The 12,034-nt window shown below is 37.4% G+C and overlaps 1 long non-coding RNA gene across 2 annotated transcripts in view; it reads right to left on the minus strand.

The window, feature by feature from the left end:
- Positions 1–11,447, minus strand: part of LOC149224541 (uncharacterized) — a 66,494-nt gene extending 55,047 nt beyond the window's left edge. For both annotated transcript variants that reach the window (XR_016249082.1, XR_016249083.1), the window contains exon 1: positions 10,528–11,447. This is a non-coding gene — a long non-coding RNA (uncharacterized LOC149224541). The remainder of the gene's footprint in view (positions 1–10,527) is intronic.
- Between the last annotated feature and the right edge of the window lie 587 nt (positions 11,448–12,034).

Consider the following 12,034-nt stretch of genomic DNA (forward strand, 5'->3'; position numbering starts at 1 on the left):
ACACTACCACCCACTACTAGGACTCCTACTCGAAATGGTTTGAGGTCTAGTTGGGACTTCATATCGAGGAGATCCTTTGAATTTTGGCGGGTCCAACACTGTCAACATTTATGGTGCTAGAAGGAAGGTTAGATGACAAGCTGAGCCCTCAAAGTCTGTTTTAAATTTTTGCACATATTTCATGACTTATTTTCAAATTCATAACCCTTTCATGTTTCTCTCACGCTATTTATTTTGAAGTGCTGATGAGAATTATAGGTGAATTTTCAAAATATAAGTTCAATGGAAATAATGAAACTCCCTTGTTCAGGCACACAATTGCCTTTTCTAGCTTATGTGAAATCCATGATGTCCTCTCAAATGACATTGCCTATCGATTGTTCTCTTTCACGTTTGAAGGGCGAACAAAGAAATGGTGTCACACATTTCCTGCAACCTCTGTATACTCTTTTGATCACATGTTCAGAGAATTATGCCATGCTTTCGTTCTTTATAACCGTAAAGCACTTAATAAAAAAAAAAAAAAAATTGGAAAAAGCACCTGACAAATGTCTTGAGCATTTTCAAGATCATTTTCTTCATTAGTGCTATGAATTTCTTGAAGATGAAGTTGATTTGAAATTTTTGGAGGAAATATTTCAGTATCTTGTTCACATTTCTAAGAATCCACCCGAGTCAGACTCTTTCGAACCTCTTCCAACATACCTCAGTGTTAGAGCTTCTAAATCTGAGATGGACGAGGTTGTTGTCCCAAGTGACCCTCCATCCCCTTCTCATCGAACAACTCTAGCTTTGCAGGTCAAGGTGGGATAAGTTAAGTATCCACCTATTGATCTATCACCATCTCCTCCTACCCCACCTTCTCAAGATTTCTACGCATATTTAGCCGGCAAGCGTGATGGTTGTCATGCGGTTTCATCTCCTCAATCTTCATCCTTTGGTTCCTTTGATTCTTCATATTTTTTTGTGTTGTGTTCATCTATCTTAGATCTCATGTGTGATGTTCACGAGGATCAAGTACTGGACAGAGTTCTTGTTGAATAGAAACTTGCATTATTATTTTTGATGAGTCTATGTGGGAGTCTGAATACGAATTTGATGTGAATGATGACCTCTTGATGTCCGCACCTCGTCCAATTTATTCTCACATCTTCCACAATTCTACTATTTCTGTTCCATATTGTGAAAATTCATTTCCATATTTTTCTAGTTCGATGATTCGTAGAATATGTGGGATTCTAGTTCTTCATTCGATTACAGAGAGGACAAATTTGTTTTCCTAAATCCACCCAATTTCTCATCTTACATTTACGTAAAAATAGAGGGAGAAATTTCTCATTTTTCATCATCCCCTTTGTATGATTTGTTAGATCATGAGGACATCATTGTCCATCATTTTGATTTTTCTGTTCATAGCTATCATGATCCTTTCATTCATTCATCTAATCACGATTCTGATTCACCTATTATTGATTTTTCTAAGCCACTGGTCTTTGATGATCCATCTTCTGATCAAGTGGAAAACCCTCAAGTTGTCGAGGCACTTCAACCTGAGTTGATGGCTATGTCAAGTTCTCATAGCCTTGAGGTTAGTTCCACTTCCAATCATAAATCCATTGAATCTCCCCTGGCTCAACATCACTCTATTATTTAAATTGAAAATCAATCTATTTCACAATTTTCTCATCCTCCACCAGAATCACATGATCCTATCACTCATGCATTGGAGGAGACATATGTAGAAAGAATTATTGCAAAACAAAAGTTATCTTCTTTCTTTATGTTTTCTCGTCTTTCAATTTCGAAGGTGTGTACATGCTTGTCTTCCACGTGCAATGCGACAAGACACCATCGTACATCTGTGGAGTGCCTTTCATCTGCTTTCAAGCATTAAATTTATGTGGATGAATTCAAGCTTCGAAAGTATTGGTTTACATTGTTGCATATTTATTGTTATTTTCTTTCTTTCATATCTTTCTTTTCAATCATGCTTTCGCCTACATGGGCTAACCAATGCATCATTGGTTGCATTAGAAGTATCACTTCACATGAGTTGGCCCATGCTCTACTTAGGTTAGGAGTAGGAGTAGTGTTTTTTTTTTTTGCTTATTTATTGATTTTCTTACCTTGTTTTTTTTCTTACTTCTTTCCTTTTCTTGCTTCATTTCATACTCGTAGGTTAGTTTTGGCATGAAACCGTGTTTGGATTTTAGATAGGCACGGTAAAATCCAAGAGTAACTTGTACATCTATCAACACTTGGTTATCTGTCTATTCCCTCTCTTTATGTGAATCTTTCATTTCTTCTAGTTGATGATACCATCATGGAAAATGCGTTCCTTTCAGAGAGATTCATGGTGAGATCACAATGCTTGTACTCTTAACTAGTACCGCCTACTCTATTTGGTTTTCTATATTTGGTTAACCCTTGTCAATTCAGTCAAGTAGAGTAAGTAGAGGGGAAAACCTTAAAAAGTGTGTCAGAGGTATATAAATATCCTTCTCTGAAGGGACAACCTCTTCTTCTCTCAATAAATTGGGATCCCTCTTCTGCCTCATGAAATAAATAAGTTCCTATGCATAGTTCTTTGAAAAATGAAAATGAAAAAAATGAAATAAAGGGAAAAAGAAGAGAAAGGATTCCTATGTTGAGAGATGATGCAAGTAACTCTATCGGGGTACTTACCAGGCTCACTAGCAATAGAGCGATGCTTGTGTTGTTGACGTGACTTCGTCGGGGTACTATCCAAGTCTACTGGTAGAGGAGCAACAACAGAGATGAAACCAAAAATCTGACAATTTAATTTTCTTGTGCATCTATATACACCTCATCCCCAATCAAAACAACTTAGTTTGACTTGGCTTGGTATGTGTGTTGCTAATAAAGAGAATTGTAGGGACTACATCTTTAACTCAAGCTAAGTGAAGTAATTATGATAACCGAAGAACTAAACAATACTTCCGGAAGAGTTAGACTCGCTTTTCATGAGACAAAGTCCATAAAAAGAGTTGGAGTTCTACCAATGTGTTGCCAATGTTGTAGCGGCTACAACCACTGTCCAAAAATTTTCCTTTGTTTCATTTTGGAGCCTCCTTCCTAAACCACAACATCTCGTCTCACACTGATCCAATTTTGGGCTTGCCTTAGAGTACTGTGCAATTCTTAAGGGAAACCAACCTTGCTCTTGGGAATTGCACAGTTTGGACTAATAGTAGGCCTTGAACCTAGGAAATGTGTAGAAATAACTAGCATCCAGCCTTGAGATTGAAAATTTCACAGAACATGAGAGGCAGCTTAGAGCCACTCAACCCAGAAGTTGTGTAGAACCCATTGTTCTCAGAAACTGTGTGGTGTATGAGCCAAAGAGTTGCCCAGTCATTCCCATAATTGTGCAATCTTTCTAGGAAATGCGTGGGAGGTTCCCCACTGAAAAATAAAGAGAAATAAAGGGCAAGCAACATCCTTAGAAAGTATGAATCTATTATTAGTTTCCTGAAGGTGGCACATTGCTTTCCTTAGAGGTTTGGGCCAAGTGTCACTTTTGTCCTTGATCTTAGGCATGGGCGTCATAAATCCTAATTTTATCAATTCTATGTAATGGAAAACTCTAGAGCTCATTTGTACATTCGTTCATGAAGCCCTAGCATTCCTAAGAAACCAAAGATGCCTTTAGAGCATTCTCATCACTTTTCTGGATGAGTTTTTCTTTTATTGTCTTTATTTTTTCTTTTTTAGTCGCTTTTTGTTGTTTAGCTTGTGAGAGTGTTGTTTCACTTGTTTATTTGAATGGATGCTGGCGTTTTAACTTTTTAGATTGTAGAAGTGTTGTTTCAAGTTATAGATTTCCTTTCTCAAGTGTCGCATGAGTGTTCTCGTTTTTTCACCAACGATCATTGTTGTGGTGACTCTCTTCACATGCTTCATTTTCCTTCAGTTTAGTCAATGGTTGCACTTGTTTCACATGCATGCATCAACACTTAGTTAGGTTTTCACCAAAGATCACATCATCCTTCGGATCTGCTTGATTTTCACACTCCCCATGGGCAAATATGGGCTCCCCATGCTCAGATCTCATAGCTCAATACATGCACTATGTAGTCTGGGAGCTGAAGGCAATGGCCTTGGCACCCAAAATAACACAGAGCTTGTCCTTGCCTGGCTTCAATTGCACACTATGCAATTCCAAGATCTAGTCTCCCAGCTTGGCCACTGAGACTGCGCAATGCACAATCTCTCCTAGGCCCTAGCCCAGTGTGAATTACGTAGTTCCACTCATCAAGCTTCCGTACTAACTACTAGGACTACATAGTGCACAGTTCCCACAGTCAGTCAGTAACCCTTCTCAGTCAAAATTTTGCAATCTCACTCATCAGATGCCCTGACTGTTGCTTGATCATGATGTGAAGTTAGATTTGTAAGAGCTAATGTTTGATTGCCATGAGTGTCCTTTGTATCCCATAGGTACCACACTCGTGAAGCACTTCTCTCGAGCGGTAATTGTACCATGGTAGCAAAAAGAATTGCTTCAAGAGAGGCCACTGAAAGCAGCACTGGGGAAGCAGTTGAATAAGCGCCAGTTTAGTTGCCAAAGTATGCAGATACTCAACTCTTCATAGAAAAGGAGTCAACACTAACATGGGAGCAAGTCCAACAATAGTGGTAGAAGGTAGCAATCTAGTACAAGATCAAGGAAAGAGGAAGTTGTTGACATAATCAAGGGGCAACAAAGTTACAGAGTGAAACCAGATTCATTGTTCACGCGAGCAGCTTTGGCAACGGATGGCAGTAGAAGAAAAATGAAGCAGAGGATATAAATAGAAGAGCTAGGGAAGAGGGAAAAGTTGATCTTGGATATAGTAGAATTGATATCGTAGAAAGAAGAACAAGAACCGAAGCATGGGAATTGAGGAGGAAGGAATATGAATAGAAGAAGAAGCAGGAATAAAAACAAAGGCAAGGTGCAATGATAGAGAAAACAACGCCAATGCACGTCGATGAGTCAGAACAGATAGTAGCCGAGGAAGACGGTGAAAAGATGCAAGATCAAGAGCTTCCTCAGTAGATTGAGAAAATAATTGAAATGACATACATGGAGTTGGAACAGTAGCCATGGAATGAAGACACTGGCCTTATTTCAAGAGCACCTAAGGTCATCTCTGAGTCTCCACCACCTCTAGGGTTAGAACTATTCTTGAGCAAGAAAGGAGAGGTTTTCCTCCTTGATGATGATCTAATCATGGATGTGTATAATGTATCATTTGACGAGTTGTAGAAGAGGATTGTACAAGTGTGAAGGAAGCACTTTCTGGATGATCATGCATCACCTTCATTCATGAAGGAAAGGGTGACAGTGTTAGACACAAAGAACCATCCAACTTCCCTTGTTGATGCGAACTTGACCTATGTAGGAGAAAAAATCTCAAATGTTAAGTTCATGTTGGCTGAGAATGAATAACTCGCAAAGAACGTGTAGGCTTCCAAGAAAGAGGTAGAACAACTCAAAGAGCAGAGTGCAGCTTCCGCTATGGGGGACATGAGGAAAGAGATACTTGTCGAAGTCTCAACACTTGGCACCACCATGTGGAAGCTCTATGAGGGATTTATCACTGTGCATAAATCAGTTGTCTATGTGCATGGCCTACACTAGAAAAGCAAAGAGTTTGTTCGAACTCTCAAGAACATACATGTTTACATCGCCCATTTGCAAGAGTGGACAATGCGGTACAAGGGGCCCCCGCTTCACTTAGTCAAGAAGATGAAACCATAGGCAGAGCTGGAGAAAGAAAAAGTTTGGATGTTGATCCATAACTATGAGTAGCTCACCCCATTCATCAGAAACATACATGCCTCATATGCACAATTATACAATAGTTTGGATCTCATGATGAGAATGCACATGATCCCATCAAACTGTTCTCTCAGTGAGGCTAAACCAAAGATCCAAGTCTGGCTAGAGATTGATGAGTACATGGAGAAGCTAAGATGAGTGGGCACCATGGAAGACTTGGACTTGAGTGCACATAATATGCAGAAGTACATTGATGGTCCCGTCATGGTCAACACAATGTTCCACATGCTTCATAATGAGTTGAGCATAGGTTCCAAGATCATATACTCGGATGTTATGGAGGCAAGTGTCTGTTATCGGAAAGACACCATCAAGCAGTTTGGGGTCAGCATCATGCAATATTAAGATTGGAATTAGTATGTGACCGAGAAACACCAAGTGGAGGTTGTCGAGTTGGTATTTCCCCAAAGATCAAAGTCATAGTGTCTTGTCTTTTTGGGTTGTCTCTAACCTATTTTGTCTCACATGGGTAAATGTGGAAAATGTAATATTATTTGTAAATATGTTGTAAGTGAAATTCCAAGCGTCATTAGTGGAATGTGAAAGGTCATCATGTTATGTAATGAGTTACTTGTAAAGAAGTTGAAGAGTCATGAGGGTAGTCAAAGAGTCACAAAGGGGAATGTCAAGGGTCACCCAACCCTTTGTTATAAATAGAACCTCTTAACTCATGGAATAGGCTTTTTGAGAGCTAAGTTTTTGGCTAGGCTTAGGCTTAGAAAAGGCTTGGGTGTATTGTGACGAGCCTTTGCTTCTCCACAGCATAGAGTGAGTATATTTCTTTGGAGGAAAAGGTGTTCCTGACTGTAATGTTCCACTATTTGGGCTACTTGTCGTCAATGGTGTATGTATGGATGGAACTTTCACTTATAATAGTAATATTAGAGCCAACACTCTTTCATGCATATGTTGTTATTGTAGTTGGACTATTCTGGTTGCTTTAGCAATGCATGTTGTTTAACTTACGCATTTTCTTATGAACTACATTTTACGCAATTGTACAAATGTTGTTGAATGCATGTTGTTGGATTAACCCATCACTTTAATTTGTGGACTATTATGCATTTTACCTTGTGATGTCATTCTCCTTGTGTGTTCGTTTCAAACTGCATACTATTACAGGCTTCTAAGGGGCACATTTCCTTTTCCCCTCCATGTGTTAGAACCTTCATGCATCGCACTTGAATCTCTGCCGGGTCACACAATTACTCTCAGCCAAAGTTATCTTACTTACCTCTGTGCACTACCGTGGTCAAGGCATTACACTACAACCCACTACTGGGATTCCTATTCCAAATGGTTTGAGGTCTAGTTGGGACATCGTATTGGGGAAATCCTCTAAATGTTGGCGAGTCCAGCACTGTCAGCAGGTTCTTATAAATTGAATTTTATTAGCACAATTTTTGTTTTGAGGCTCATTTTTTACATCAAAATTCCCCTAATGAGAACCAATGGTATCTTCATGTAAATACAGATCGAAAGTTATGATGTGTACCTCCCTCTCTTAGAAGCCTCTGATACCTTGACAAAGTTACCGATGAGATTGCCAATGCCTTCAAGGGTTTCCTCCTCCTAATGTTCCTTGGGAAGATAAAAGAGATAAAACCACACTAGGGTAGCAAGGAAATGTTCCTTCTACAAATTATATTGTTCATTTTAAATTTCGCATGGAGAGCCTTGCATTGTTGAAAAATATGACCCTTTTTCAAAAACTCTCGATCTGTCTTCCAAGCTAGAGAAGATGACAATGAAGAATGCTTTTGCCTCTAACTCCAATTCTATTTGACCATGGAGGTTCCATTTAATTCGAATCCACCCAATTAGCGACTTTTAAGAGGGCCATTGTGTGATGAATTTGCATATCAGAGTATGATCTTACATATATTGGATATATTCTTCAATCTTACTAGATTTTACCTTTTATTTTAGATCTTGCACCACTTTTGACAACAAACACCTTCAATTTTTATTTTTCCATGATGCACCTAGTGGAGGTTTTGCTATGAAACTAGAAACCCCACTTCAACCAGCTACTTTATGAAAACGATGTCAAAGATGAAGAGATTGAAGGGGAATACTAGTAGATCTAGAATCGTTATGAACTCTTCAAACAATCTAATTAAAAAAAGGGTTTCGCTAAACCAAACATAAACGACTATGTAGAAAAAACTCTAAAATTTACAAACAAAAACAAAAATACCCAAATTACATATAAAAATAATAATTAAATTATAACTAAAATAACATATTTAGGAAACAAAATGAATATTAATAATAATAATAATAAATGTATCATAATAAAATATAAAATAAAATAATTAATAATTAATAATAATAACAAAATATTAAATCCTAAAATTACGACTTGTAATTTTTTTACTTATTTGATTGAGTACATTTTAATTGAACAATATCCATAAAACCAAAATCCAAAATGCCCAATCACATTACTATTTAGTCGTAAAAGCATGTGTGTTCAGCTATCATCTGACACTTATTGTAAGGAGGCAATATTCATCGAACTAATAAGTGCTGAAAAAAAAGTGTGTTCTCAGTGATCTGACCCTTATTGTAAAGAGGCAACATTCATCGAACATAAAAATGTCGAAAAAAAGTGCTGCTAATAACATTAGCATTGTGCTTTTAGTCCAAAGGGCATTTGTGTGCTCTGCATGGCCTTTATTATAAAGAGAAAAGACGTGATCTGGCAGGATTGGATGGAAAGATGTCCCACGTTTATCTGAAACTTTTAGCATGTATTTTAAAGGGAAAAAGCATAATAATTCATTCTTGATATAAAAGATAAATTAGTGTAATCGGTTTAAGGGCATTGGGTTAATATGGTGCTCTGGATCCAGGATTAAGATGAACCTCTATACTCGATATTCACAGTTCAATGAACACCCCTTCCCTTTAACCTGGTCAGCATCTCCCGGTACTAAGAACATCCGACTACCAAGAACATGCTGTCATGAAAATACATCTAACCGAAGCAACTTCGATGTCAAAATTCTAGACAAGGGAACCAAACTATGGGAAGCAATCCAGAGGTCTATGGAAAACAAGATTGCATGGGATTTGTGTAGATGCCGAGAGCTCCGGCATGATAATGCGCAAAAACCCTAGTCGTTCGTGTGTGAAATTCAGTATCGCCCGTTGTTTTTCCCACTGACTATCGGAAACTCCACATTGCGGACAGATTGCGTTAGATTTGGTGCTATACCACTTTGTGTTGAGATTTTCTATTACTTCAAATCTTGTAAACATTAGTAAACCTCTATCTTATTATCATTATCTTTTAAATGTTTCCAAAAGAGATTCGAAGTGGTGGTTAGTCCATCAAATCTAACAGTTCTTTGAAACTTGTAAGGTACTATACTGAGTGTAGAGGTTGGGCATTAGATAATTTAATGCTCCCTTGTATTTTGAGACTCCCTTGTATTTTGAGACATGGCTTAATTGTCTTTAGTGGAGTAGTTTATTAACACCTGCGAGTTTTTGTATAATGAGAATCATGATTCCAACAAGTTATATTAAAACAAGTTTGAATTACATCCGACTCCTTTTTGTATAATGAGAATCATGATTCCAACAAGTTATATTAAAGCAAGTTTGAATTACATCCGACTCCTCCCTGATAATGAGAATCATGATTCCAACAAGTTATATTAAAGCAAGTTTGAATTACACCCGACTCTTCCCTGAGAAGATTGTTGTGCATTAGATAATACACTGATGTATTTCACTACATTGTTTAACCCCTCTAGTGGGTCACCATTAACTCTAGCAATAACCATTAACTCTAGCAATAAGTCCGTTTAATAACACATGTGGGTTTTAGTGTAACAACAATCCTGATTGCAACCGTGAACTATGGAAAGAAAGCCCGTCACCAGTGCATGCTGAGTTAGGATGTTTGTGCAACTTTACCCGGTTAGTGAGGACCTCGTGACCATTAGAGCCGACTGCCTGAGTATCTCTAAATCAATTTTTTCTTTGTTGGTTTGGCTAACAGTGTATATAGGTTTCTTTTTAGTTTGGCGAGGGACTGCTCTTCTGTGTTGGTGTGGGTGTTTCTCGCTTGGCGTAGCTTGGATTTGGCTCGTCTGTTCTATGAATAGGGTTTGGTTTCTCAGTTCTATGGTTAAACCCTGTCCAGTGGCCGCCCGTGAACGCGTGTGCGGTATATATTTCCCTAGCAATAAACTCTCATAGTCTCGTGTGATGCCACAACTGATATACTCTAAAGAATAGCAATAGCAAACTACTGTGGGATAACCCTACTAAAATTTGCAAAAAAAACAAAAGGGTATTCCTTCTTGGAATGGTAATTGGGATTGCCCTTTTGTTTCTTGCCCTTTCAGAGTAACAGACGGCTGTGTGATAATCATACTAAAATGGCAAGAAAAAAAAGGGCACGCCTTACTTCAAAGAGTACCGTTTTCCTTTTAGCCCATGTTAGCATGGTTATCTAAGAGTAGTCCGTTATTCTTGATGAATTGTTTAAACATTTTAGGATCATATAGACAGAAAAGCATTGACGATACCTTCATTATTCTAAAAATTTATGTCCTATCCTGCAACAGAGATGCTTGCTATATATAACAAAAATTATAAATATAGCAATCCAAATTTTCCTTCTTCAAAAATGCATAAAACTAGTAAAGTAATTGCAGTACCTGAAGATGTGGTTACAGTAGCTGAAAGATTGCTCCCGCTTTCAAGCAGTCACAGATCAATAAAGAAGTCGCCATCTCTCAACGGATATAATCTTTGACAGAATGTACATATCACCTCCGCTACCATGGCAGATAACACCTCTCACATAAATATTTCTTCATTGTTCGTTTCTGGTTATTTTGACAGTGAAGCGCTGTGGAAGCTCATTTGGATATAAATCGGAAAATATATTGAATAGAGATTGAGTGACTCCGAGAGAGAGCACGCATGTATACAAACGTGTACCATACACGGGCGTTGACAAGCGTGCTCTCTCTCGTTGTCATATAACCGTTGGTCAATACAAATCAGATGATCACAAATTCAGGTTATGAATTAGAAACGCTTGTTATATGATCAGAAAAATCAGGCTATATACAAAAATCTGTTTATTTGATCACAGAAATCGACTACTGAGCTCACCCCAGTCCATTACAAATTATTGAAGATTACAGAGTTGATTCTAAAGTGAAAAATTCTAATAGAATAGATCGATGCGAAGAGAAAAATGTTCAACTGTCAAAATCAATTCATTTGGGGAGATCACTTCTCTTGAAAAGATCAAAATCTTGGGAATATTTAGAAAATCAATTTTGAACTGATCTAACAACAGAATAACTAGACTGATTTAATAACCAGAGAAAGAAAAGTAAATGGGGGTGGACTGAAATTGCAAAACTAAATTCCTTCCCATAGTGGGGAGGTAGATTTTTTTACTTTTGTGAGATACCGGCTTCCTGCTCTCGAATAATATGGGAGAATTCTAAGGGCAGTAGATATGTCAAGATCTGGCATCTATAGAAGTATATGCTTGGAGAATGCTAACTGTGGCCTCAATATAGGCGTTACCCATTATGTCTCAGTGCAGGCCTTATCCATTCCTAACTGTGGCCTCAAGACAGACCTTATCCAATAGTCTTATCGTAAAGCAGCTTTTAAGATATTATCTATTTCACCTAACATGTACACAGGATAAAATAATATATAAAAATATTATTTATAGATAGAATTTATAAATAAACAAAGATTATATATATAGAGAGAAATAGATAGATATATATATAATTTTTTTAATTGTTTTAATCTAAACAGATTGTTTTTTGCTTTGAAAATCATGGAAATTTTGGCCAGAGTTTGATAAAATCCGCCCCTAGTTTTTGTAAATCCAGGTTACAACTATCACACTTCAAAATTTTGAGTGCCCCAGAAGTTTTTGATGGTACTGAATCAATTTTCACCATAAAAACATAATTCAACTTCCACTTTTGATGGTTTCGATAATTACTCCTCTCTTTATCCTTCTCCTTTTCAATGTATTTAATCTACACATAAAATGGCTATTACAATAAGAATAGAAATGTTATTTATATTTTTGAAAGCAGTTTAATGAAACTAATGTGAATCCTGAAAAAGTGAAGAGATCCATTGTGGTTTAAGGAGAGTAAAACATCTCAAAGATTTATTAAT

This window comes from Pinus tabuliformis, chromosome Q (assembly GCF_031772625.1).
Source record: "Pinus tabuliformis cultivar Carrire ecotype Pingquan chromosome Q, CPIR1, whole genome shotgun sequence".
NCBI lineage: Eukaryota > Viridiplantae > Streptophyta > Pinopsida > Pinales > Pinaceae > Pinus > Pinus tabuliformis.